This window comes from Copadichromis virginalis, linkage group LG2 (assembly GCF_057382275.1).
Source record: "Copadichromis virginalis isolate Kocher_CV1m ecotype Utaka linkage group LG2, C_Virginalis_male_GT1.1, whole genome shotgun sequence".
NCBI lineage: Eukaryota > Metazoa > Chordata > Actinopteri > Cichliformes > Cichlidae > Copadichromis > Copadichromis virginalis.
The window spans coordinates 13349013-13375911 of NC_140619.1; the positions used below are offsets into that span (position 1 = coordinate 13349013).

Consider the following 26899-nt stretch of genomic DNA (forward strand, 5'->3'; position numbering starts at 1 on the left):
TTGTATTTTGCTTTTGGATGCTTCCGCACCTCCACATTCAAACTGTCTTGAGCCAAAAGCAAACTGGAGCAAAATATGTCGACCTTTGATCAGATTAAAGGAGGCAAACAGCTCCTGAACTGTGCTGATCATACAGCAGGCAGAAAAGCAGCTAGTCTTTTCTGGGATTGCACATTTATTTTGTAATGATTAAAGATTTGTGGTTGGATTTGTTTCTTGAGTTTCAGGGTGACGTCATCATATCACCTGTTTGTGAAGTAAGTGTAGAAAATTAGGAAATGAAAAAGAAAGCATCAAAGTAAATCCAGCTCCTTTTCCTACAGTGACCTTTTCACATCACTGGTATACGACTCTGTTACACACACACACACACACACACACACACACATACGGGTCTATGTGGTATGGCGGGACTATACTACGTCAATCCGCCCGGTGGTGGTTTAAGTGGACTACCCTTTTGAAAGGACTTAGAGCCAAGGGAGCGAGGTTAAAGTGTTCGAAAAAATCTGAAAAAAATTTGGGTCACTTCAGACCTCATACACTCCCTATAGAAGTCTAGATACACTGATACACACCAACCAGACTCTATTGTGTTTTCTGGAGACATTGTCCACTTGACAACAATGTGTTTTATGAGGTCCAAAAAAAGCAATATTGGGTCTTTAAAGGGACAATGATGTAATATTTAAATAGCTCATCATTACCATGAATACACATCTGACAGGACACAGGATTACTGGAACATCATTTTATTAGTGTTCTTGGATCTGAACATTAATTTTAACCATAAATAAAAAAAGAAATCTATGGACAAAAATGCCCACGCTTCCCACAGAAATATAAAAATATAGAAAACAGAAAAATTAAAAACATTTAAAATGAATTTTAATAGTTTAAAGGTAAATATTAAGGGGAGAAAATATGCATTTATAATTTTTTATTTTAAATATAACCCGTCAAAAAAAACCCTAAATAAATTAAATGTAAAAATTATGAAATACAAACTACTTCTGTATTTAACAAGAACTTTTTTTTCTTTAAACAGAACATCAGTGTTAACAACAATTGGCAATCTGACCAAGATGTAAAACCACAGCTCTCTAAACAGTTATTTTAGTTCATTTTTTTCTGCCTTTTTGCAGTTAATCCTCTGTTTCTTACAAAATCTCTTATGTTTTGAACTGTTCTTCCTGCCAACACCGGATCTTCTACCAATTTGCAATGACTGCATTCATTTTTGGTGGCTAGTTTCCCTTCGTTTATGTGGTCTTTCAAATGCCTCATCACTGCAGCAACCTCAGCCTTGGACCACATGTTTTTGGGAGCTCTTCGGGAATTGTGGGATTGAGCAGCATTTTTCTCTGGAAGATATATAAAGTAGTAGTAGTTAAAACAAACAAAAAACCAAACAAAAAAAACAAAAAACATTTGGTGGTTAAAAGAATGGATGCTACCCTGTACTAACTTCTGAAATGTGTTGCTACCATCAATATCAAAACGAGCTAAAATTCTGTTTGAAAATTTATCAAATTTCTAAAATGAGACAACATTTAGTGTTCCGCTGTGAATAAAAGACTGAATAAAAAGTTGAATAAAAGTCTCTTGATGCATGCTCAATCATCCAGGTAAGTAAATCCCAAAATGTTGATTCTGTTAATCTGGACGTAGCGTTTTCAGTGGGAGAAACATTTTGTCACTCATCCAAGTGACTTTTTGCCACCACTCTGCAGTTTGCCATATGTTGCAAAGTGATGAAACAATAATAAGCTTCGAGAACCAACTGCACCCCTTACCTTCAGAGGGAGCAGCAGTCTCACTTGCTGCAGGCATTGTGAGTAGTCCTTCATCTGCTGATTACACAATTTGATTAAGTTTTAATATTTGTAACAAACATTTTATCCACAGAAACCAAGCTAGTGGTAACTTACCACAATCTACAGTGTCTTGGGGCTGCGCTGTGTTTGTGGAATCAGCTACTGCATGTACAGGCTCACTGGTGCCACACGCCGACATTGTGAGTGATGTGTCATCATCATCTGATTCACTCTCACTGTCCTTTGTTTCAGCATCACTTAATGCAATTTCATCTGAGAAATTGTGGGGGAAAAAAACCAAAAAAACCAAACACATACAACCCCCCCAAAAACCTCACATTAACAACGAGATATGACAAAAAACAGAGCAAATACTGGAAATTATAGTACATAGTTTTACTATTTAAGGCCTGCTGCTGGGTTGTTGCCCTCCTATGGCCTACTCCACATCCAGGTAGCACCTCCATGCTCTGGACACTACACTAACAGACACAGCAAACCTTCTTGCCACAGCTCACATTGATGTGCTACGCTAGATGAGCTGCACTACCTGAGCCACTTGTGTGGGTTGTAGACTGTCTCATGCTACCACTAAAATGAAATCACCGCCAGCATTCAAAAGTGACCATAACATCAGCCAGAAAGAATAAGTGCTGAGAAGTGGTCTGTGGTCACCACCTGCAGAACCAGTCCTTTATTATGGTGAATTGACTATAATTTCCACTTGTTGTCTACTCTATTTGCAAAACAGCATGTGAAACTGGTTGTCAGTGTTACTTCCTAAGTGAACAGTTTGATATAACAGAAGTGTGACTGACTTGGAGTAACATCGCATTGTTTAAGTGTTCCCTTTATTATTTTGAGCAGTTTATGTTATGGAATGGGGAATTGAGGACAATCCTAAGTATACCATTTTTACAAGGTCCTGCACCAATGAGGTAATACTACATTTCTTTAATTAGACGTGACCACCCATTAATTAAAAAGGGAGCAGTGTTCATTTCAGCTAGTCTTAACTTGTTGAACTCCATTAATGCTTTTTACTATATAATGTACCTATTCACTAAATGTCTCACCTTTGCACTTATAGCCAAGCCACTTGAGGGAGGAAACCAGTCCCACACACTGAATGCACTTGTCCAAAGATGATATTGTTGTGCACACCAGACGATGATTGTGACACTGTTAGCAAAATATTGCAACATTTATTTGTTTTGGACAGTTGGAAAGGTGAGGTGTTTTCAATTCAGTTGCAGATATCAACTAATAAACTTCGTCCATGTAAATCACATCACACCCAGGTGACTGCCAAACACACACACACACAGCATCCATAAAGAATGATGATAGATTAAATTATTAGTTCATTAAGTGGTACACTGGATTATATTTACCCTTTCAGGCTCTGGATGTTTCAGGTCCAGATCATTGTTTGGAAAGCTGTTTGGTTGCGGCTTTAGGCAGCTCACAGTCTTCTGAATCTGGCTGGTCTCCGTCTTCGTGTGTAACAGATAGAGAATGAAGACAAAAGAACAGTAATCTGACAGTTACTAAAAATGCATCACTCAAGAGGATGAATAGACCATTTCACTATCGGCAAATAGCGTAAGGTACACATCGTGCATGAGAAACATTCATTAAAATCTGTCCTAGGTCAATGTTACCTCTTCAAAATCTTGCACTGAAGAAGAATGCATGGCTTCTGAGCCTTGCTGAGGCATTTCTTCATCAAGATCCTGCAACAAAGAAAAGATGGCACAAAGATTAGACCAAGTGCTCTTCTTGCAACTGTACTGGGCAGGCCTGTGCTTCTGTTTTTAATTTGCATGTGTGTGTGTGTGTGTGTGTGTGGGGGGGGGGGGGGGCTTTCCACTCAAGAAATGTTTTCTTCTGAAAAAAATACTGGCTACAATAATTAACAACTGATTCCTTTGCAATCATCCATCCTCTTCCACTTATCCATATCAGGATTGTGGGGTAGCAGTTTTGGGGCCTATACCAGCTACCATAGGGCAGTACAACCTGGACAGATCACCAGTCTAACATGGAAGGACAAGCATTTGCATTCACACCAAAGGGCAGTTTTGAATCACCAGTTAACCTAACCCCATAAGCTACATCTTTGGACTGTGGGAAGAAGCCAGAGTACACAGCCAGAGAGAGCCCATGCACTAAAGCAGTAAAAAGTGCCTAAAACAAGTTAAGAAGTTGTATAGTACTATCTATCTTAATGTTCAAGCCTGAGTTTCAAAAAATTTCAACATAGAAACAAAGCACATGCAGTCAGTTCTGCATGCTGTAGGTCAAACTGTCAAGACATACGAGAAGACCCCTCCTAAAACCAGAGTGATGTCACCATGAAGCAAACTTTGACGGAGTCCCCCAATAACAGTGTGGTCCTCCTAAGTCACATTTGGGTGGTTAACACACACACACTCAGATGTTATCCAGACTTGCACTTTGAAACAATGAAAAGGACCTACAAGCCACGGTCCATGTAAATCACATCACACCCAGGTGACAGCCAAACACACACACACACAGCATCCATAAAGAATGATGATAGATTAAATTATTAGTTCATTAAGTGGTACACTGGATTATATTTACCCTTTCAGGCTCTGGATGTTTCAGGTCCAGATCATTGTTTGGAAAGCTGTTTGGTTGCGGCTTTAGGCAGCTCACAGTCTTCTGAATCTGGCTGGTCTCAGTCTTCGTGTGTAACAGATAGAGAATGAAGACAAAAGAACAGTAATCTGACAGTTACTAAAAATGCATCACTCAAGAGGATGAATAAACCATTTCACTATCGGCAAATAGCGTAAGGTACACATCGTGCATGAGAAACATTCATTAAAATCTGTCCTAGGTCAATGTTACCTCTTCAAAATCTTGCACTGAAGAAGAATGCATGGCTTCTGAGCCTTGCTGAGGCATTTCTTCATCAAGATCCTGCAACAAAGAAAAGATGGCACAAAGATTAGACCAAGTGCTCTTCTTGCAACTGTACTGGGCAGGCCTGTGCTTCTGTTTTTAATTTGCATGTGTGTGTGTGTGTGTGTGGGGGGGGGGGGGGGGGGGGGGGGCTTTCCACTCAAGAAATGTTTTCTTCTGAAAAAAATACTGGCTACAATAATTAACAACTGATTCCTTTGCAATCATCCATCCTCTTCCACTTATCCTTATCAGGATTGTGGGGTAGCAGTTTTGGGGCCTATACCAGCTACCATAGGGCAGTACAACCTGGACAGATCACCAGTCTAACATGGAAGGACAAGCATTTGCATTCACACCAAAGGGCAGTTTTGAATCACCAGTTAACCTAACCCCATAAGCTACATCTTTGGACTGTGGGAAGAAGCCAGAGTACACAGCCAGAGAGAGCCCACGCACTAAAGCAGTAAAAAGTGCCTAAAACAAGTTAAGAAGTTGTATAGTACTATCTATCTTAATGTTCAAGCCTGAGTTTCAAAAAATTTCAACATAGAAACAAAGCACATGCAGTCAGTTCTGCATGCTGTAGGTCAAACTGTCAAGACATACGAGAAGACCCCTCCTAAAACCAGAGTGATGTCACCATGAAGCAAACTTTGACGGAGTCCCCCAATAACAGTGTGGTCCTCCTAAGTCACATTTGGGTGGTTAACACACACACACACACACTCAGATGTTATCCAGACTTGCACTTTGAAACAATGAAAAGGACCTACAAGCCACGGTCCATGTAAATCACATCACACCCAGGTGACTGCCAAACACACACACACACAGCATCCATAAAGAATGATGATAGATTAAATTATTAGTTCATTAAGTGGTACACTGGATTATATTTACCCTTTCAGGCTCTGGATGTTTCAGGTCCAGATCATTGTTTGGAAAGCTGTTTGGTTGCGGCTTTAGGCAGCTCACAGTCTTCTGAATCTGGCTGGTCTCAGTCTTCGTGTGTAACAGATAGAGAATGAAGACAAAAGAACAGTAATCTGACAGTTACTAAAAATGCATCACTCAAGAGGATGAATAAACCATTTCACTATCGGCAAATAGCGTAAGGTACACATCGTGCATGAGAAACATTCATTAAAATCTGTCCTAGGTCAATGTTACCTCTTCAAAATCTTGCACTGAAGAAGAATGCATGGCTTCTGAGCCTTGCTGAGGCATTTCTTCATCAAGATCCTGCAACAAAGAAAAGATGGCACAAAGATTAGACCAAGTGCTCTTCTTGCAACTGTACTGGGCAGGCCTGTGCTTCTGTTTTTAATTTGCATGTGTGTGTGTGTGTGTGTGTGTGTGTGTGGGGGGGGGCTTTCCACTCAAGAAATGTTTTCTTCTGAAAAAAATACTGGCTACAATAATTAACAACTGATTCCTTTGCAATCATCCATCCTCTTCCACTTATCCTTATCAGGATTGTGGGGTAGCAGTTTTGGGGCCTATACCAGCTACCATAGGGCAGTACAACCTGGACAGATCACCAGTCTAACATGGAAGGACAAGCATTTGCATTCACACCAAAGGGCAGTTTTGAATCACCAGTTAACCTAACCCCATAAGCTACATCTTTGGACTGTGGGAAGAAGCCAGAGTACACAGCCAGAGAGAGCCCACGCACTAAAGCAGTAAAAAGTGCCTAAAACAAGTTAAGAAGTTGTATAGTACTATCTATCTTAATGTTCAAGCCTGAGTTTCAAAAAATTTCAACATAGAAACAAAGCACATGCAGTCAGTTCTGCATGCTGTAGGTCAAACTGTCAAGACATACGAGAAGACCCCTCCTAAAACCAGAGTGATGTCACCATGAAGCAAACTTTGACGGAGTCCCCCAATAACAGTGTGGTCCTCCTAAGTCACATTTGGGTGGTTAACACACACACACACACACTCAGATGTTATCCAGACTTGCACTTTGAAACAATGAAAAGGACCTACAAGCCACGGTCCATGTAAATCACATCACACCCAGGTGACTGCCAAACACACACACACACAGCATCCATAAAGAATGATGATAGATTAAATTATTAGTTCATTAAGTGGTACACTGGATTATATTTACCCTTTCAGGCTCTGGATGTTTCAGGTCCAGATCATTGTTTGGAAAGCTGTTTGGTTGCGGCTTTAGGCAGCTCACAGTCTTCTGAATCTGGCTGGTCTCCGTCTTCGTGTGTAACAGATAGAGAATGAAGACAAAAGAACAGTAATCTGACAGTTACTAAAAATGCATCACTCAAGAGGATGAATAAACCATTTCACTATCGGCAAATAGCGTAAGGTACACATCGTGCATGAGAAACATTCATTAAAATCTGTCCTAGGTCAATGTTACCTCTTCAAAATCTTGCACTGAAGAAGAATGCATGGCTTCTGAGCCTTGCTGAGGCATTTCTTCATCAAGATCCTGCAACAAAGAAAAGATGGCACAAAGATTAGACCAAGTGCTCTTCTTGCAACTGTACTGGGCAGGCCTGTGCTTCTGTTTTTAATTTGCATGTGTGTGTGTGTGTGTGTGTGTGTGTGTGGGGGGGGGCTTTCCACTCAAGAAATGTTTTCTTCTGAAAAAAATACTGGCTACAATAATTAACAACTGATTCCTTTGCAATCATCCATCCTCTTCCACTTATCCTTATCAGGATTGTGGGGTAGCAGTTTTGGGGCCTATACCAGCTACCATAGGGCAGTACAACCTGGACAGATCACCAGTCTAACATGGAAGGACAAGCATTTGCATTCACACCAAAGGGCAGTTTTGAATCACCAGTTAACCTAACCCCATAAGCTACATCTTTGGACTGTGGGAAGAAGCCAGAGTACACAGCCAGAGAGAGCCCACGCACTAAAGCAGTAAAAAGTGCCTAAAACAAGTTAAGAAGTTGTATAGTACTATCTATCTTAATGTTCAAGCCTGAGTTTCAAAAAATTTCAACATAGAAACAAAGCACATGCAGTCAGTTCTGCATGCTGTAGGTCAAACTGTCAAGACATACGAGAAGACCCCTCCTAAAACCAGAGTGATGTCACCATGAAGCAAACTTTGACGGAGTCCCCCAATAACAGTGTGGTCCTCCTAAGTCACATTTGGGTGGTTAACACACACACACACACACACACTCAGATGTTATCCAGACTTGCACTTTGAAACAATGAAAAGGACCTACAAGCCACGGTCCATGTAAATCACATCACACCCAGGTGACTGCCAAACACACACACACACAGCATCCATAAAGAATGATGATAGATTAAATTATTAGTTCATTAAGTGGTACACTGGATTATATTTACCCTTTCAGGCTCTGGATGTTTCAGGTCCAGATCATTGTTTGGAAAGCTGTTTGGTTGCGGCTTTAGGCAGCTCACAGTCTTCTGAATCTGGCTGGTCTCAGTCTTCGTGTGTAACAGATAGAGAATGAAGACAAAAGAACAGTAATCTGACAGTTACTAAAAATGCATCACTCAAGAGGATGAATAAACCATTTCACTATCGGCAAATAGCGTAAGGTACACATCGTGCATGAGAAACATTCATTAAAATCTGTCCTAGGTCAATGTTACCTCTTCAAAATCTTGCACTGAAGAAGAATGCATGGCTTCTGAGCCTTGCTGAGGCATTTCTTCATCAAGATCCTGCAACAAAGAAAAGATGGCACAAAGATTAGACCAAGTGCTCTTCTTGCAACTGTACTGGGCAGGCCTGTGCTTCTGTTTTTAATTTGCATGTGTGTGTGTGTGTGTGTGTGTGGGGGGGGGGGGGCTTTCCACTCAAGAAATGTTTTCTTCTGAAAAAAATACTGGCTACAATAATTAACAACTGATTCCTTTGCAATCATCCATCCTCTTCCACTTATCCTTATCAGGATTGTGGGGTAGCAGTTTTGGGGCCTATACCAGCTACCATAGGGCAGTACAACCTGGACAGATCACCAGTCTAACATGGAAGGACAAGCATTTGCATTCACACCAAAGGGCAGTTTTGAATCACCAGTTAACCTAACCCCATAAGCTACATCTTTGGACTGTGGGAAGAAGCCAGAGTACACAGCCAGAGAGAGCCCACGCACTAAAGCAGTAAAAAGTGCCTAAAACAAGTTAAGAAGTTGTATAGTACTATCTATCTTAATGTTCAAGCCTGAGTTTCAAAAAATTTCAACATAGAAACAAAGCACATGCAGTCAGTTCTGCATGCTGTAGGTCAAACTGTCAAGACATACGAGAAGACCCCTCCTAAAACCAGAGTGATGTCACCATGAAGCAAACTTTGACGGAGTCCCCCAATAACAGTGTGGTCCTCCTAAGTCACATTTGGGTGGTTAACACACACACACACACACTCAGATGTTATCCAGACTTGCACTTTGAAACAATGAAAAGGACCTACAAGCCACGGTCCATGTAAATCACATCACACCCAGGTGACTGCCAAACACACACACACACAGCATCCATAAAGAATGATGATAGATTAAATTATTAGTTCATTAAGTGGTACACTGGATTATATTTACCCTTTCAGGCTCTGGATGTTTCAGGTCCAGATCATTGTTTGGAAAGCTGTTTGGTTGCGGCTTTAGGCAGCTCACAGTCTTCTGAATCTGGCTGGTCTCAGTCTTCGTGTGTAACAGATAGAGAATGAAGACAAAAGAACAGTAATCTGACAGTTACTAAAAATGCATCACTCAAGAGGATGAATAGACCATTTCACTATCGGCAAATAGCGTAAGGTACACATCGTGCATGAGAAACATTCATTAAAATCTGTCCTAGGTCAATGTTACCTCTTCAAAATCTTGCACTGAAGAAGAATGCATGGCTTCTGAGCCTTGCTGAGGCATTTCTTCATCAAGATCCTGCAACAAAGAAAAGATGGCACAAAGATTAGACCAAGTGCTCTTCTTGCAACTGTACTGGGCAGGCCTGTGCTTCTGTTTTTAATTTGCATGTGTGTGTGTGTGTGTGTGTGTGGGGGGGGGCTTTCCACTCAAGAAATGTTTTCTTCTGAAAAAAATACTGGCTACAATAATTAACAACTGATTCCTTTGCAATCATCCATCCTCTTCCACTTATCCATATCAGGATTGTGGGGTAGCAGTTTTGGGGCCTATACCAGCTACCATAGGGCAGTACAACCTGGACAGATCACCAGTCTAACATGGAAGGACAAGCATTTGCATTCACACCAAAGGGCAGTTTTGAATCACCAGTTAACCTAACCCCATAAGCTACATCTTTGGACTGTGGGAAGAAGCCAGAGTACACAGCCAGAGAGAGCCCATGCACTAAAGCAGTAAAAAGTGCCTAAAACAAGTTAAGAAGTTGTATAGTACTATCTATCTTAATGTTCAAGCCTGAGTTTCAAAAAATTTCAACATAGAAACAAAGCACATGCAGTCAGTTCTGCATGCTGTAGGTCAAACTGTCAAGACATACGAGAAGACCCCTCCTAAAACCAGAGTGATGTCACCATGAAGCAAACTTTGACGGAGTCCCCCAATAACAGTGTGGTCCTCCTAAGTCACATTTGGGTGGTTAACACACACACACACACACACACTCAGATGTTATCCAGACTTGCACTTTGAAACAATGAAAAGGACCTACAAGCCACGGTCCATGTAAATCACATCACACCCAGGTGACTGCCAAACACACACACAGCATCCATAAAGAATGATGATAGATTAAATTATTAGTTCATTAAGTGGTACACTGGATTATATTTACCCTTTCAGGCTCTGGATGTTTCAGGTCCAGATCATTGTTTGGAAAGCTGTTTGGTTGCGGCTTTAGGCAGCTCACAGTCTTCTGAATCTGGCTGGTCTCCGTCTTCGTGTGTAACAGATAGAAAATGAATATACAGTGCATTTTTGAAGAGGATTTTGAAACATTAAATAAACTGTATGAGAAAGATAAGTTTCAAGCTATTGTCTTTAAAATATTCACTGTCATGTATAGAGAATTTAAGGCCCTATGATTAAGAGACAAATAGTCAGTGTGATTTCTTCATTTTTTAAGCCATTGCTAAAGGAGTAAAACAATCACCTGTAGCAGCAACGAACTGTCACTAGGGCCCATTTATCTTCGAGGGACAAAATTTAAAATGAATCTAACTAAAGAGGCTACACAGCAAAATCTCCAGTGTTAAATTAACACTAGAGAGTGTCTATATGGGTCCACACAACACTGTTGAGTGTTGAATTAACACTTTTGACAGTGTTATATGTTTAAAAGTAACCTAGTCAGTTTTGAAGATTAACAAAGACTAACACTGAGCAGTGCTGATTTTCTAACACTGGAATATTTCTAACATTTTGAGTTATTTTCCAGTGTTAGAAAATCAGCACTGCTCAGTGTTAGCCATTGTTAATCTTCAAAACTGACTAGGTTACTTTTAAACATATAACACTGTCAAAAGTGTTAATTTAACACTCAACAGTGTTGTATTTAACACTCAGAGGTGTGGACCCTTATAGACACTCTCCAGTGTTAATTTAACACTGGAGATTTTGCTGTGTAGAATCACATTAAACATCAATCACTGTTAAAATTTAGAAACCGAAAGCCATTTTTTATTTCTGCATACCTGCTGATATTTTTTTAGTGCTTTTAGAGGGCTTTGATGTGGCAGCCATCACAATTGCCTGTTTTCCATTAGTACCTACCCCTGTTTTTCCAGTAGGTTATAGTACCATGTAGTTTTTCAGTAACTACTGCACCAAGGTTCCAAGTGATCCAAAGTGATCAGAAAATTTGACATAGACTGAATGCCACCAGGTGGCTGGTCAATGGTGTCACTCGATAAGTTATGAGTGCGCCTCCTTCGTGAAAATCCAAGCCATCATTTTTGAAACTCTGAAATGTTTGAAATAGCGACCAAAATTAACAGCGTGATCCCTGAATTGAACACTAAAGTATAGACTGAGCAGCAGGCATTTTGTCACCTTGACGTCCATGCTTGCTGTGGCATTTATATCACTGGATGCTCGGCTGCATTGCTATAGTTACCCCAGGCACAGTAGGTGATACTCAATTTCAGTGAAAAACTAGATGCCGTAAGTCACGTTAAGCCAATTTGAGTAGGTACAAATGTAAAAATGGCTTAGGGTATGCAATTTATCAGTTCCAAAAAGTACAATTGTAGAAATACCTTGCATCTCCAGAGCCAATCCGAGTCACCATAATTATAGTCTATTTCTTCACCTGGACTTATGTCTCTGCTTGCAAATAAGCATAGATGGGGCTTTCCATTGATATTTAATATTTTCATCTTAGCACTTGGACTGATGTGGTTGTCGTTGACAAGTCTGCCTAATGACCCATCTTCTTGAGATGCATCCACACTGTGGGGTTAGGCAAAAAAGTATTAGCTTAACTAGTTTGGAAGCTTTTTTTTCATAAATCAAAAGCAATGTGTAATTTAATCTTAATCAAACTACACTGATATAATACGCACCACCAGAGTTTTCCATCAAACTTGAATTCAAACATGAACACCTTCAAGCTGTCATGATAAACTCTGTGTCTCCGCTCACATTCTTCTTTTGTTATGAGTTTACCTCTGTATTCCAAAAGAAAGTCTCCTTTTTGGAATGGAACAGTCGTGAAAATGCCCCGACCTGAATTGCAGAGGCATACCAAGTGAGTGACAAAAGACAAAGTGACAAACTCCAAATCTAATCCAAACTAAAGACCAACTTACCTTTGAAGGCATTTATGTAGTGGATATCAAGTCCCAGTTTGTCCCTTCCAGCAGAAACATGACAGACTGCATCCTCCCGTGGAGGAATGCGTCTCCTTCGCATGTTCTCCTGTACGTTTTGATTGGCTGTATTACCAAAGCATATAAAGTATTACGATTATCGTCATCATTGTCATCATCATCAGTAGTAGCAGAACTAGCAGTAGTGTAGTTTACAGCATAAACACAGCTGACTTATTCATAGTGCTAATTTATGCCTTCTTTTAAAATGTTAAAGGCCTAGTACTCAAAATGGCGACATGTGACATTTCTGTAATGGCGACTGCAGAGAGTGATACAAGTACTGAGAAAGCTTAGGCATCAAAACTGTAAGAAGTTTTTTCTTCAGGCATATAAATAAATACACGACTAAATACACTTATACCCTTGCTTTTATTTTAGGGCTGTCAGCAGAATGGACAGACATTGGACAAACTGCCCGAAATTAGCTAACAGCGACATCAGGGATTTTGACTCAGACTGCGCTGGTTTAATTGTTAATCGCGTTAGTCACGATGTCGGCATTAACACGTTTAAGCCACAATAATGCTTTAACACCGAGTAAATCCTAACACGGGTTAGCCCGCTTTATCGCGTTGACGCGGTTAGTCGTCAGCCCTATTTTATTTACTCAATGACAAACGCTGGGGCCGTTTTACTTCTTCAAAGACTCACTAACAGTCCATAAAGCATAAATTAAACCAGTTTAATATAGGCCTGTGCACCTATAATTTCATATAGTATTAAAGTCATGGTGCATTTTACATTAAAAAAGGCTTACCTTTGTGTTTTTAATCCGTCTTCGTATTGCCGTCGACATACACTTGTTAAAGGGCACGCGCGCGAAAGTTGTGGCGCCGTTTCCTGTAGGTACCGCCTATATATATAGCCTACCAATCACAATGACTTCCGGCCGTGTGTATTGAAAATGTGTATTAAATTGCAGTACCTACACACATCCACTCTAACTCGAAACGTCGCTGTGCAATACACTGGAATACACAAAAATCAGGTGAGGGGGTATAGGTGGACTTTTAAGAAAATCAGAAAATCTTTTAATTATAGTTTAATAAATGAATTTACACTACAGTTTAAGCAAATACAGGTCAAAAGATAAATAATGACCTCATAAGAAGTAGAAAAAATTATTATTTAGACACTTAAAAATGCATTTACAAGTCATGTTTTAGGGGGACACATGAATACACAGCAAAAAGTCGAAATGTCCCCGGAGCCCAGGTACAGCGCAGGTCAAATGTCAATCCATACCACATAGACGCACTCACACACACACACACACACACACACACACACACACACACACACACACACACACACACACACACACACACACACACACACGCGCGTCTTCATTCAGTCCAGTCTCATTTCATGGCATATATACAGAGGCGCATATTACCTGTTCAGGAGATGGTGGATAATCACATTAACAATAAGAATCAAGGGAAATGTGTTCTTATTGAACAAAACCACTCTGAGGATAATTTTGAACAGATTTATCAAACTTCTCTAAGCCTCTAAATGTACATTAGAGGCTCAGTTCACCTTTTTTATTCTCACTTTACACTAATGACTGTACTACCTCCCAGCCAAATCAATATGTTGTGAAATTTTCTGGTGACACTGTGATACTACAAACCCACAGCTGTGTAGTGGAGGAATGCTCACCAACTAGATATTAATACAAATAAGACAGTGGAGATGCTGGTGGATCCCAGGTCAGTTGGAGATCACCTTCCAGTGGCTGTAAACGGCCGAAACATCCTTCAAATACCTGGGAATTCATATTGTTGGCGATCTAAGCTTGGTTTGTCCTCAGATCCATCAGTGTTGACACTTTCTCCGTAGACTCAGGTCGTTTGGTGTTTGCAGGGATATAATGATGATTTTCTTTTATAGAACAGCAATTGAGTCAGTTTTAAGGTATGGTGTTGCTAATGGTTTGGTAATCTAACTGTCAAATCAAAAGCTTATATTTGAACTTTGATTACGACTGCAGGGAAGATCGTGGGCACAACAGCTCCTCTAAACCCTCAAGAATTACTAGAACCGAACATCCTCAGGCAGGCAGATGGCATCATAACATGTTCTCTCATTTTCTGCATTCTGAGTATGTTTTACTATACTCAAGGCAAAGGTACAGAGCTTTTCTATGTAAGCATAACTGGTACAAGCACTCGTTCCTTCCCTTCCATCATTTAAGATGATTAATGAACACAGACCATGAGAGGAACAGGTCCAGAATAATAATTAAAAAAAAAAACCCAGATAACTAATTTGGTTCTTTAATCACTTTTATCTCGTGGTTACAGATATATAAGAGACTTTGACATTCAGCAGCCTACACCGTACACACCACAGTACTGCTTCCTCTACATCACAATTGTGTTTTTTCAGTCAAATCTGATTCTGTCGTTCACTACTAGATGCAAAGATTTTAGTAGTCATTTGATTTCTTCTCCTTTTTTATACAAGGGCACTTTGTTGAAGGCAGCACATGTTTATCTGTGACTGCATTTTATAAAAGCTGTAAAGACACAAACTCGTGAAATTTCATGTCAGCGTGCGGATCAGTCATTTCTTCATTCGAAACATCTCAACTGATGCCTTGAAGCGGGGGGAGCGGGGCGCTTCGTGTTAGTACTGTGATCCCAGCAGCATGACTAATCTGATGCCAGTGACTTCCTCCAGCGCTGTTTTGATGGACAGATTTTTAAAAGACCTTGTTGCGTTGTAGGAATGTTCCTGGACTTTAAAACAGCAGGTCAACGCTGAAAGTGTTGATTCTGTGAACCACTGTTGGATTTAAGCACTGATGGCTCTGCAGCATGAACACATGATAAAGTGTCTTGTGAGCTGTAAACAGATGGAGCATGAATCCAGAGCATATACAGTGTTTTCTTCATATGAATTATTCACTAATGGCTGAACCTTGTGTGTTTTAAAGTGACATCTGGTTAATGAAAATGCTGCTGCTGTTCTGTAGGAGGACTTTCATTTATGGCAAACACCGGCTGCAATTAAACAAGATTATTTTTTTTTAATTTTTCTAATGTTATGAATATTTTGAGGATCTACTCAGTTCCTAAAATAAGTTTACAAGGAAAACGAATAAAACTATAGGGATGTCCTGTGGAGACGGATTTAAGCCCCAGCACAAGTTTATCAAACCTTTACAGGCAAGCAGGCCTGTTGTTTACTGCTGTAGTTTTTAACTGAAGCAATAAAAATTATTATATCTGCTAAACATGAAGGCTTTATATGCTTTTAAATAACAAAAATATATATGCATCCACAAATATAACCACTCATTCTTACTTCATTTAGCTGTTTACAGCTAAATGAGGTAAGAACATTTAGCTGTTCTTACCTCACCTTACATCGTGAGGTAAGAACCCTGTCACCTAAAGCTTCTGTTGTATACAGCACAGGTACAGATACTCTACAATATTATATATATTTTCTTAAAAACAACAAGGTCATTAAGGTAAGATGTGACTTGATTATTCAAGACCTTGTATGTGAGGAGCAGGATTTGGGATCAATTGATTTTAAAGGAGCTTTTATCACATTAATGTCATGGTCCCGAGTCTTGTGACTCAGTATTTATGGTTTTTAAGTATTTATATTCTTTATTTCTGTTTATTTCTGGTTATACTTTAGTGGTTTTGTACTGTGCCTCCTGTGTGCTGTCAGTGTATTCTGCTTTGTTTCCTGTGTCTCGTTATGTCAGATTAACTCCGCTGTGCTTCCCTCCTGTTTTCCATCCCCTCGTTATTCCTGGTGTATTTAAGCCCTGTGTTTTCCTCTGTCCATTGTCATGTTGTACCCTTGTTGTGCTGTTCTTCCCTTTGTGGGCCTGAATTCAGTCCTTGGTTTGTTTTCCTAGTTTGTGTTTCTTATTTTCTGGTGTCCAGTTTAGTTTCTAGTTTTCATGGTTTTGATTTGTTTTTTTGTGAAATTTATTTTTAATGGAAAGTCTTCCCAATAATAAGTTTCCATGTAGGAGTCCTGTGTTTGGGTCCTCCATCCTGCCTGCCACAGCACACACCCTGACAATTAAACTTATAATAATGAATTATAACAGTCCCGCCTCATAAACAAGATGCAATTAAATAATGTTTTTCATCACTACTTGGACTGTATTCTAGTATCAGTATTATGAACAGTAAAAATGGCAAAGCCAACTGGAGTTGGTTTGGTTTGTATTTGTTTATAGAGAAACCAGATAGCAGCAAAGTCCATTTGGCTATAGTTTTATTTCACTTCAACATGTATTATTTAAATACATTAACTTTATTTTCCCAAAGACTCATTGCTGCAGCTTCTCTGTTTTTAAGTCCCACATGTGACGTATTTTTCCTCGGTTGGAGGCTAGCCTGCAGACGGTGTGGACGCAGAGCACATTAATTAGCTGTATTTTCTTCTGCTAGGACAGTGGTGTTTTAAAGGCATGGTGGGTTAATTCAATTACATGCTCATGTCTGTTTTTTCCACAGAGCTGTCTCAGGCCACAAATACACAGAACAAGGTTCACGTCACTCTTCTCTGAAGTGTTGCCTCAGCCCGTTGTTTGTGAGCAGGAATAAATCCTTAAATTCTTCAGACTATGATGACAATAAAAATCATATTTTATATATTATTTACTCTACTCTTTTCTAACAATGCAATTCTTTTATATACTACAGACATAAATGTGTTTGAACCTCAGAAAATGAAGTCACTGAAGAAGTGCCAAAACCTGCAGTTCCTCTAACGTCCAGCAGAGGCTCCAACAGGGACTCAATCCCCACATGTTCACAGCCTGACACAAAAACTGTTTTGGAGCATTTTAATAACATTATGTGACCAATAAAATGGCTACGGAGAGATTATACTAACAGAGCTCCAGTTTGAGCAAGCGAAATTGTAAACTGATTTTGTTTAGGATGTTAGCACTAATTGGCACAAATCTGTCTGTTGCAACCTGATAGTCTGTGCTTGTTCAAATATGGTCCTTCTTCCAATAAATGACAACCAAAAGTCAAAGTGTTATATCCAGTCTATCCGGTGATGATTCTTAAGAAGATAAGAAGAACAAAGTCTCATATATGCTGTTGTGTTTGAAAAAGTTGTACTCGTAGCTAATTTATTTGAAAAACTCAATTTAACATCCAGAACATTTCATTGTCGAGCCAAATTTTTACCTTCTCTGTAGCAGCTGTGGTGTGATCGCCTTCCCGCCCCTGACAGTGTCATTTAATATGAAGCTAATCTAGCACTGCATTTATATTACAGATTCCATTTTCTGAAAATGTGCTGAGTTCATTCTCAGCAGCTTGGAAACTCATTTCATTTACACTCAGTTATACTTAGTCCTGTTTTACAGCCTAAACTTCATTAAAGTAAATGGGAAGTGTTGAGTATTCAAGGGTGATGTGCAGAGTCGTCACTACAGGGGGATAAAACTGATGAGCCATACCACGAAGATATGAGAAAGAGTTATCAAAGCTAGGCTAAGATGAGAGGAGATGATCAGTGAGTGGCAGTGTGGCTTCCTGCTGAGAAAGAGCTCCACAGATGTGATGTTTGCTTTGACAGCGCTGATGGAGAAGTTTAGAGAAGGTCAGAGGAGATTCACTGATGATAGGGTGCCAAAAGAGGAAGTGTGGTGAGGGTAGGAGTCACAGATGGGTTGAAGGTGGGGGTGGGATTACATCAGGGTTCTGCTCTGAGCCCCTTTTTGTTTGCAGTGTTGATGGACAGGCTGACAGATGAGATCAGGGAGGGGTCTCTGTGGACACTGATGTTTGCAGATGACACTGTGGTCTGTAGTGAGACTAAAGAGGAGGTGGAGGAGAGGCTGGAGAGGTGGAGGCATGAGCTGGAAAGAAGAGGAATGACAGTCAGAAGAAGCAAGACAGAACGCATGTGTGGGAATGAGAAGGAGACAGGTGGACATGCAAGGAGCAGAGCTTTGGAGGAGAGAGAATGGATATATTAGACAAAGGATGTTGAAGATGGAGCTGCCAGTCAGGAGGAAAAGAGGAAAACCATACAGGAGGTTCATGGATATACTAAAGGAGGACATGCAGTCGGTGTCCTCAGTCATGACAGAGGAGGATGCTGGGAAACAGAAGCAGGTGATCCACCGTGGCAATGAAAGTTTAGTCTCCAAAAAAGATCCAAATTGTCCATTCGTTGTATTTTGTACACAGCACAGTACACAGCACACAGCACAGCCCCACTCCCCCCCATCATCCTGACTGACACCCCCATCACCTCTGTGGACTCATTCCGCTTCCTGGGTACCACCATCACCCAGGACCTGAAGTGGGAGCCCACCATCACCTCCGTCATCAAGAAAGCCCAGCAGAGGATGTACTTCCTGAGGCAGCTGAAGAAATTCAACCTGCCAACACGGACGATGATGCAGTTCTACACTGCAATCATCGAGTCCATCCTCACCTCCTCCATCACCGTGTGGTACGCTGGAGCCACTATCAGGGACAAACAGAGACTGCAGCGTGTTGTGCGCTCTACTGAGAAGGTGATTGGCTGCAGACTCCCATCTTTGCAGGACCTGTACACCTCCAGGACATTGCGGCGTGCAGCTCGGATCTCAGCTGACCCTTCTCACCCTGTTTGACCTGCTCCCCTCAGGCAGGAGGCTCCGGTCCATTCGCACCAGAACCTCTCGCCATAAGAACAGTTTCTTCCCCTCTGCTGTTGGACACATGAACAATAACCATATGACTGTTCCCGCCACTAACACATGACCCTACGCTGTGTTCACTGCATCATTCCATGTTTGGCACTGATCACCACCTGCACTCATGTATATATCTTTCAACGTAGCACTCTTAATTCTTATTCTCATGTATATATCCCATGTATATCTCATGCACATATCTTTCTACGTAGCACTTTTAATTCTTATCCCTACTTTTATTTTTTTTTTCATGTCTATTTAAGTGCTATTTATGACACTATGTTTGCACTGAAGCACCGCAGCAATTTCCTAATGTTGTAAACCTGCTCAACATTTGGCAATAAACCCCTTTCTGATTCTGATTCTTTTGTGTAGTGAGTAATCTCATGTAGACCAATAGTGTTTACACTGACAGGAGATGTGCTGTTTAACAGAAATGTGGTTATGTAATCGCAGCCCGGTCTTGTAACAAAATGTGTGATGGCATACTGTTTCACAGTTAAGAGTTTTTATGGAATATCAGTGGGGTGGGACTCTTGGTGCTGGAAACTGGAACTGTGTAAAATGCTGTACGTGTCTCTGCAGTATATAGAATGCAAAATAAGCTACCTGTAATAGCTTGTCAATGTCTTTTAAAGTCAGGAATGAGGCAGGGGATCAGTTCTTGCTTGACCTGATTCATTTGCCTTCTCTTTGTGGGGCTTTAGTCTGCCTGGAAGCCTTGTAGTACTGCAGACAACTCAAGCTGACATCTCCTTTGATGCACAATTTAAAACACACAGCCTGACATGATATGGGCCTTGATGGAAAGTCAGTTAATCATCAAATTGATGTTTGACTTTTTTTTCTCATGCTCACAGACATCTGTATGACATTTCATAGAAATAAAATTTAAATATGTATGTGATGCAAAGAGAGAAAGACGAAGAAAAGAGTAAATTATCAACGCAGTCTAAAGTTTCATGATCACATTTGTACACTGATGTTGTGCAACATGACAGAGTCTTCTTATCCAACCAATAATCACCTGCCAAATTTTTTTTAAATCATTGATTTCTCCAGGGGAAGTGGGTGTGTAATGCTGTGTAAGCAGCCTTAGCGGCGCCAGCAGGATGTAGTGGCAGTAAATATGGGCAAATGTCACTAATGGCAGCATCCACGATTGGAGTTCCACATCATAACACCAGCACCACTGACTTTGCAGACTCAACTAAATCTTAATAGCTGATGACTGAATCCTCTGTTTTCAGAAGCCTAGGGATGGTTTTGTTTGCTTGTGTCGAAGCCACTTATTTGTTCATTAACACAAAAATGAGTGAAATGCGACCTTGCAAAAGTGGGAACCAGGAATCTTGACCATGCAAAGACAAACATCCGGTGACATTAACCCCGACAAGCAGCCTTTAAATGATTTTCAATTAGAGGATTAGTCAAAAACACACCTCTATCACATTAACCAGCTAGAACATCCAAAGATGGGATCTGCTTTGGAAAAAGAAAAAGGTCTAAATAAATGCGCACATGGTGCACACAGGAGTAACCTCCCTCTGAACCCACACGATGGATGTTTTGGAGAGGTGATGTGATTGCCATAACTAAGATTAGTATCCTCAGACGGCATAAAAGCCTGCAGTCGTGGGGAAATGACTGCCTCTGGGAAAGAGCCTTCATTCTTTTGAAATATTTAAGGTTGCAGAAGGATTTTTTTAAAGTAAAAATATAGACATTTCATTATTTAACCCCAACACAACATCTCTGCATAACTAAGTACAAACCATCTTTCAGTGTTCATGATGTTATTGTAGAGATTCAAACATATTCTTCATACGATTTTATATACATGAGAAAATGTATGTTTTTGGTTGTGTAATTAAAGGAAATGATATGAAAACTGATAACAGTGATTCACTTTAAATTTAGAAGGTTAATAAAGTGAAAATGTTTCTGAGTGAATCTCAGAAAGTTGATTTCCTTACCTGGATTATTGAACATGGAACAAGACAAACAAAAAACAAAAACTTTTTTGGGTCATTCACTGCTGCAGTATTTAATCTCTGCATTTCTTATGCTTACTAGTCCCTGACAGTACACCTAATGTTGTCACTTTCTGTAAGAAGTGTTTGAAGTGTAGAATAAAGACGCCAGTACACCATCTACGCTCATGATGCCCACATGCAAAGATGGGGTTTGATCTCAAAATGCATATTAATAATTAAACCTAAACTAACGCCTGGTGGTGCTTAATTGTGAGGACTGCGAGTTTGTTTCATTCGGCTGATTCAGCCGTGATGTTAGCGTGACACGCAGGAGGCAGCACCTGTCCTATCTGTTTGCACAGGATCTGTGTACATGCGTGTGTGTTTGCTCAGCGATAAAGGAGCTCGGTAATGACACGTTAACAATGAGTGCATTAGCGTTAGGCATCACGAGGCTTCGGATTGACGGCCTCCGGCTACGCAGGCTGCTCTGAGAGCTGCGCTGGCCCCGGATGTATCAGCGGCACCATTGTTTTGATTCATAAAGAAATAAAAGCCAGTATGTGGTCTTTGCATCTGTTCTCGGTCACATTGTGGGCATTTATTAAGTTATAAACTACCTACAGCTGCATGACAATAAAATCTGAACATCCTGTTATTTCATGTCACTGTTTCAACTCCCATGAGGGCTTGATGACTCAGGACCAGCTGTTTGACGACTCTAGGCTATTTTAAACTTCCAAACTTTCCCTTGAAGCCTGCATTGTTCAAAATTAAAGTGACACATGCAAGTCCCCCTGTCTGGTGCTTTCTTTCACTTCTACGTGTACAGCAGGCTAACTTTGAATTTACAAACAGCTGCTGCAGCTGGCTTCCTGTCGTGCGCCCACCTTGTCCACATGTATATTTCTATGAATGCTATTTTTTAAATGGCAGTGTCAGGCCTCTGTGTGAAAGATGTAGCATTCGGTTATCAAAGTGTCCTCTGATCACATCTGGCAAAATAAAATAGATGGCATACTGTAAACTGGAATATTCACGCCCGCAATCAAAATAAATGAATTCACCGACACCCCATTAAAACCTCTGAGGGTAAAATCCTATTTTGTGTTCTGGCCTCTTTTAAATTGTGCACCTTTGTCAGCTTAAACACTGTTCTCTTTGAATGGACTTTATGTGTATCCTAACAGGCTCACTTGTTGGTGGTGGCGTGCGCACTTTGGAGAATTTAAACAAAGCACAAAGCAGAGTCTCTACTTTTACACGGATTCGCGCTCCTGTTGAGAATCTGTCGCCATATGCTCTCTCTCTCTCGTCTTGGAGGAACAGAGTGGAGGCTGTGAGGTAATAGTGCGCAAGAGGGGGTGGTGGAGAGAAAGCGAGCGCGCGCGTGTGTGAGAGAGACTGGATATAGGACAGGCATCAAACGAAAGCTCTCCTGCAGACTGGTCGGGATCCCTTCGGCCCCTCGGTCCTTCAGACGCATCAGGTTAGTGAAAGCAAACGCAGCGTATGTTAGACGATGAGAGAGCCCGCGCTGCCGGGACGCCGCGGGGACCCCCGGTGCTCCGTGCTTGTTTGTGCATTAGTGCTGCAGCTCGGGTGGATGGAGGGGGAGCTGGCACTCTCGGTGAGGCAGACGGTTTTAGGCGTGAGGCTGTTTTGGTCTCGGTGTGTTTGTGCACGCGGGCGGGCTGCAGGTACGCGCTTCACCTGCTGGCGCGATGTCTGTGCACAATCCGCGCGGCTGTGGGCTGAAAGAGCCACTTCTGGCACCGGGGCGCGGAACACAAAGGCATGCTGCGGATATCTCCCCCTCCCTCCTGCTCCTCCTCTCCCCTCTTGCTCTGTGCCTTCCGTTTTTTTCCAGGTAAAGGCGGATCTCCTCAATCCTCCGCCGCCATCACTCGCATTCAAAGGTGTGCGTTTTGTGACAGAGACGGGAGAGGAGGACGAGGCTGTAGGGGAGTCAGCCGAGGGAGGAGGAGGGCCTGGCCGTCTCCGGTTCTCCGCAGTGTTGGTGTTGGTGTCGGCGGGGCCGGCCGGCGGAGAGCCGGAATTATTTATAGCAGCCAGCGCGCTGATTGGCTTTATGAGCAGAGGGTGCCGTCACAGAGGAAGTCTCCGTTTGTGTTTGGCATCGTGAAAATCAAGTGTGTGTGCCTCCGTGCATGCGCACACATGCGCACGCGCTTTTGATTAGCGTTTGATAGGCGGTGTGTGTGGAAATGAGTGAGGCACCCAGCCAATCACCTGTAGAAACGTAAGAGCAGCGGATCATTTACTCAAGTTTCCACCGCATGCTTCTCACAGACACAATTACTGCAACTCTCACAGCTCTGAGCACGACGTTTATTTCAGATAAAGATTTCACTGACAGTGTCAGAGCTTTCATTGGTGCCTGATCCTGGATGGGTTAGTTTATGATGTGTGCCACAGACAAACAGCTCAGCAGTAAAATGTCTCTCAGACGTTCCTGCATTAACTAAATGTTTGTATTGTTATGTTTTTATATTCCCTGTCGCATGGAAAGAAAGTAAATGTGTAAAAACGTAACTGTCTTTCAGCTCAACATAAAACGAATCTACATGACACATACATATCAGCTACCATCATAGATCAGTCTGAAATGAAAATGAACTTTGACATGCAGACTGGAGCAGCCAGTCGTAGATAACTTCCTGTGTATCCACCTTTTCTCAAGCAGCCAAACACTTGACCACCTTTTGTAGTGTAGAATTTAGTATAATTGTAATTTTATACTCTCACTGTAAGTGTCATTAAAGTGTGAGATTGCATGCATATCTGAATTCTTATGGTCAGCCCACCTGAGATCAAGGTGGCAGTCATGTCTCACCCAGCGCTCCCGCAGCCTGCTGTGACTCCAGACACACGTGTGGTTGTTCTGATTGTGGTTGTGTTGACTACAATGCTGAGATGACACTTGGGTCTCTGCTACTGTATGTAACGCTGTTGAGTAATAGCACATATTATGATAAAAGCTTTGCCATTTGAAATCCCATGTGGTTTCATATCATATCAGACATATTCATATCAGCCCAGATTCAAACACAACCGTAGATGGAGCAGTAATCTCTGCTGCCACAGTGCCACCTTCACATTTGAGTAACTGACAGCAAATTTATTTACATGTTAAGCATCACATCATCTCGCCTTTCTGCTGTATCTGCAAAGAGCTTCCCTAAACCCATATAGTTCCTGGACTGGACAAAAAAAAATCCCACAACCACATTTGGAGAGAACATTTAATCCGAGTTAAATCCAGATGTATTGTTCAAAAACAATGTTTCCACCTTAATCCTTCAGGAGCTGCAATAATTAACTTATCAGACAAGAGTCAGGCTTGTTATCCACCAACACGAACAGCCTTTTTTTATACATCAAGGTAGACATACACCCTCCAGTATTTCTGGCACCTCATTTTGATGTTTTTATTCCTATTTTTTCATCCATTCACATAAACTGTATGATTGAATAGCAGTGGGGATTACTCTTGTTTTAAAAGTTTAGCTGCTGCTAACCAGAGCGCCCCAGCGCTTCCTGTCTCATGTGTCGGTGTTCTAGTCAGTGTGGTAGTTATCATTATCATTCAGCGTCTTCTCCAGCTGCACAGAGCAGACCTTATACTTATGCTTATACATCCAGAGAACACCTTGTATCTCATTTATTTATTTTTAAAAGTATTTATTGAAGTTAGAGTCACATTTTTACAGAAAAATACATATATTGCACGAGTGCATGCAATATATGTATGCACTCATGCAATATATCGGGGGTGGAAGTGCCCTTGTTTTCAGTATCTTGATAGTTTTTTGCTATCAGGAAAAAACTTGTGCCACTAGACAGATCCCGTGAAACAGAGAGGTGCTGGCATCGGAAAACTACTTTTTACAGGATTTACTTTTGAAATAATATCTTTACACGTGTCCTGTATCATTATGCATTTCATGTAACCCACGAGAGCCTGTAACTGTGCATGCGAGTCATTTGCTCAGTTGGAAAGCTGATTTCTGATAACCTGTAATTTTATTCATATATTGGATATAATGTGGATACTTAGGTTTGTATGATTTAACTTAACTTACTACTTAATTTACTTTAACTGATTCTTGAAAATTCAGTTTTCTTATTATATGTAAATACCAAAAATCTTACATGCTAAAGGACTTAAAAGTTACAGCCCCTCCAGTAAACGGTATGCTAGCAGTAACATTTATTTTTCCTACTTTAATCGTTTATTTTTTACTTAAAAACACAACAAAGTGTACAAATGTATTTCATTGTATTTTCTGGATTGATGAGATACCTGAACTACCTGATCTATCTGAACCAATGCAAAGGAGGCTGGAGGTCAAGTTATGGCCTTGGCTTGCACTGGTGCCTCTACAGCTCGCTCTCTTTTATTGACGATGATCACTCGGCAGTCCCGGAGTCAGAACGCAATCTTAAAAACACACATCACAGACAGTCAAGGTGAGGAGAATGATCTGCTGTCTATTCTTCATTGATCCCATAAGTGTGCGTAGAAAAGAATGCATTTCCATGATCAGCACTGCATTGCTTTTCTGTTCTCACAAAAGAAAATCAGCCAGTGTTCAACAGTTGAATAAAACCGAGCATCGCTGGCTTTGTGCTCCTGAGCTGTGAGACGTTTGAGTGACAGCTGCACAGAAAAAATTCGCCCAGCGTGTTGGCATTCTCGCTCTGTCTGTCACCCCACTGTTGCCACAAACAGACCTCTATCACTGCGCTGATAGGCCATTATCTCGCGTTAGTCACTCTGGATGCATGATCACTATAAAAGCTGTTTGTGTGAATTTTGTTCAGTTTTTCGACAAATAAAATGTTACTGAAAATAATGTAAAGGACAGCACACTTTATGTCACTTGTTTTACATGTCTGCATTCCTCTGTAATCACACTTTCAGTGCTCTTTGGCAGTGATGTTACTATGCTGCCCTGTTAAGGATCTCATGTAGTTCAGATATTTAGATTTTAAAGGTTTAACAAGTCAGTTAAGATGAAATAAATATAACACGAAAAAGAACGACTGAGCTCTGAAAATAGGAAGATGGCAGCTGCCTGCACCGGCAAAACACCGCCCTGCTGTGCTAACATTAGCATTATCAGGGATCCTTTCTTCCTGAAACACTATCTTTATGGTCACAGGGTGGGTGGGGATATGTCAGCTGAGGCACGGTGCACACTGGACAGGCTGCCAGTCCACCACATGAGGCAGCCAGAGTCAGTCACACCCCATTAAATATGATGTTTCATGTCATGGCAGAAATCTGTGCACAAATAAAAATATTGCATTTATATTTATTAGCATGTTTACCCAACATGTTGCATGATAGACAATCTCTGTTATTGAGGTCTGTGTTGAGGCTGTGATTGCTAGAGTGAGGTAAATCACATTTACACAAGGTTCATCAGCTGAAGATTGTCTAAATTCTTTAAAATGACTTATTATTGTCTAAAATCCAGTATGACTAACAGAAGTTCTAACAACTCACAAAAATATTTGGCATATGCACTCTACATTTCACCAAAATTCAAAATAATTATGGTCGTGGTTAATCACTACTGGTAGAAACCTTCATATGTGACGTTCTGAGTATTTGTATAAAGAACAATTC

General features: G+C 40.9%; 1 protein-coding gene and 2 long non-coding RNA genes across 5 annotated transcripts in view; 1 reads left to right on the top strand and 2 right to left on the bottom strand.

Moving 5' to 3' along the window:
- Window positions 1–470: 470 nt before the first annotated feature.
- Window positions 471–3307, bottom strand: LOC146717070 (uncharacterized). The gene is made up of 5 exons (XR_014922711.1): window positions 3212–3307; window positions 2894–2999; window positions 1932–2090; window positions 1797–1853; window positions 471–1364 (listed from the first exon to the last, which is right to left on the bottom strand). It is a non-coding gene; the product is annotated as an uncharacterized LOC146717070 (long non-coding RNA).
- A 7236-nt stretch (window positions 3308–10543) lies between these two features.
- LOC146717071 (uncharacterized) lies at window positions 10544–13914 on the bottom strand. Of its 2 annotated transcripts, XR_014922713.1 has the most exons (5): window positions 13334–13914; window positions 12514–12639; window positions 12268–12430; window positions 11962–12154; window positions 10544–10640 (listed from the first exon to the last, which is right to left on the bottom strand). It is a non-coding gene; the product is annotated as an uncharacterized LOC146717071 (long non-coding RNA). The 2 variants fall into 2 exon arrangements; XR_014922712.1 differs by lacking the exon at window positions 10544–10640 and having other exon boundaries at window positions 11328–12154.
- An 8663-nt stretch (window positions 13915–22577) lies between these two features.
- cplx2b (complexin 2b) overlaps window positions 22578–26899 on the top strand; it is a 66474-nt gene continuing 62152 nt past the window's right edge. For both annotated transcript variants that reach the window (XM_085471588.1, XM_085471596.1), the window contains exon 1: window positions 22578–22729. The gene's annotated coding sequence lies outside the window, so the exon portion shown is untranslated. The remainder of the gene's footprint in view (window positions 22730–26899) is intronic.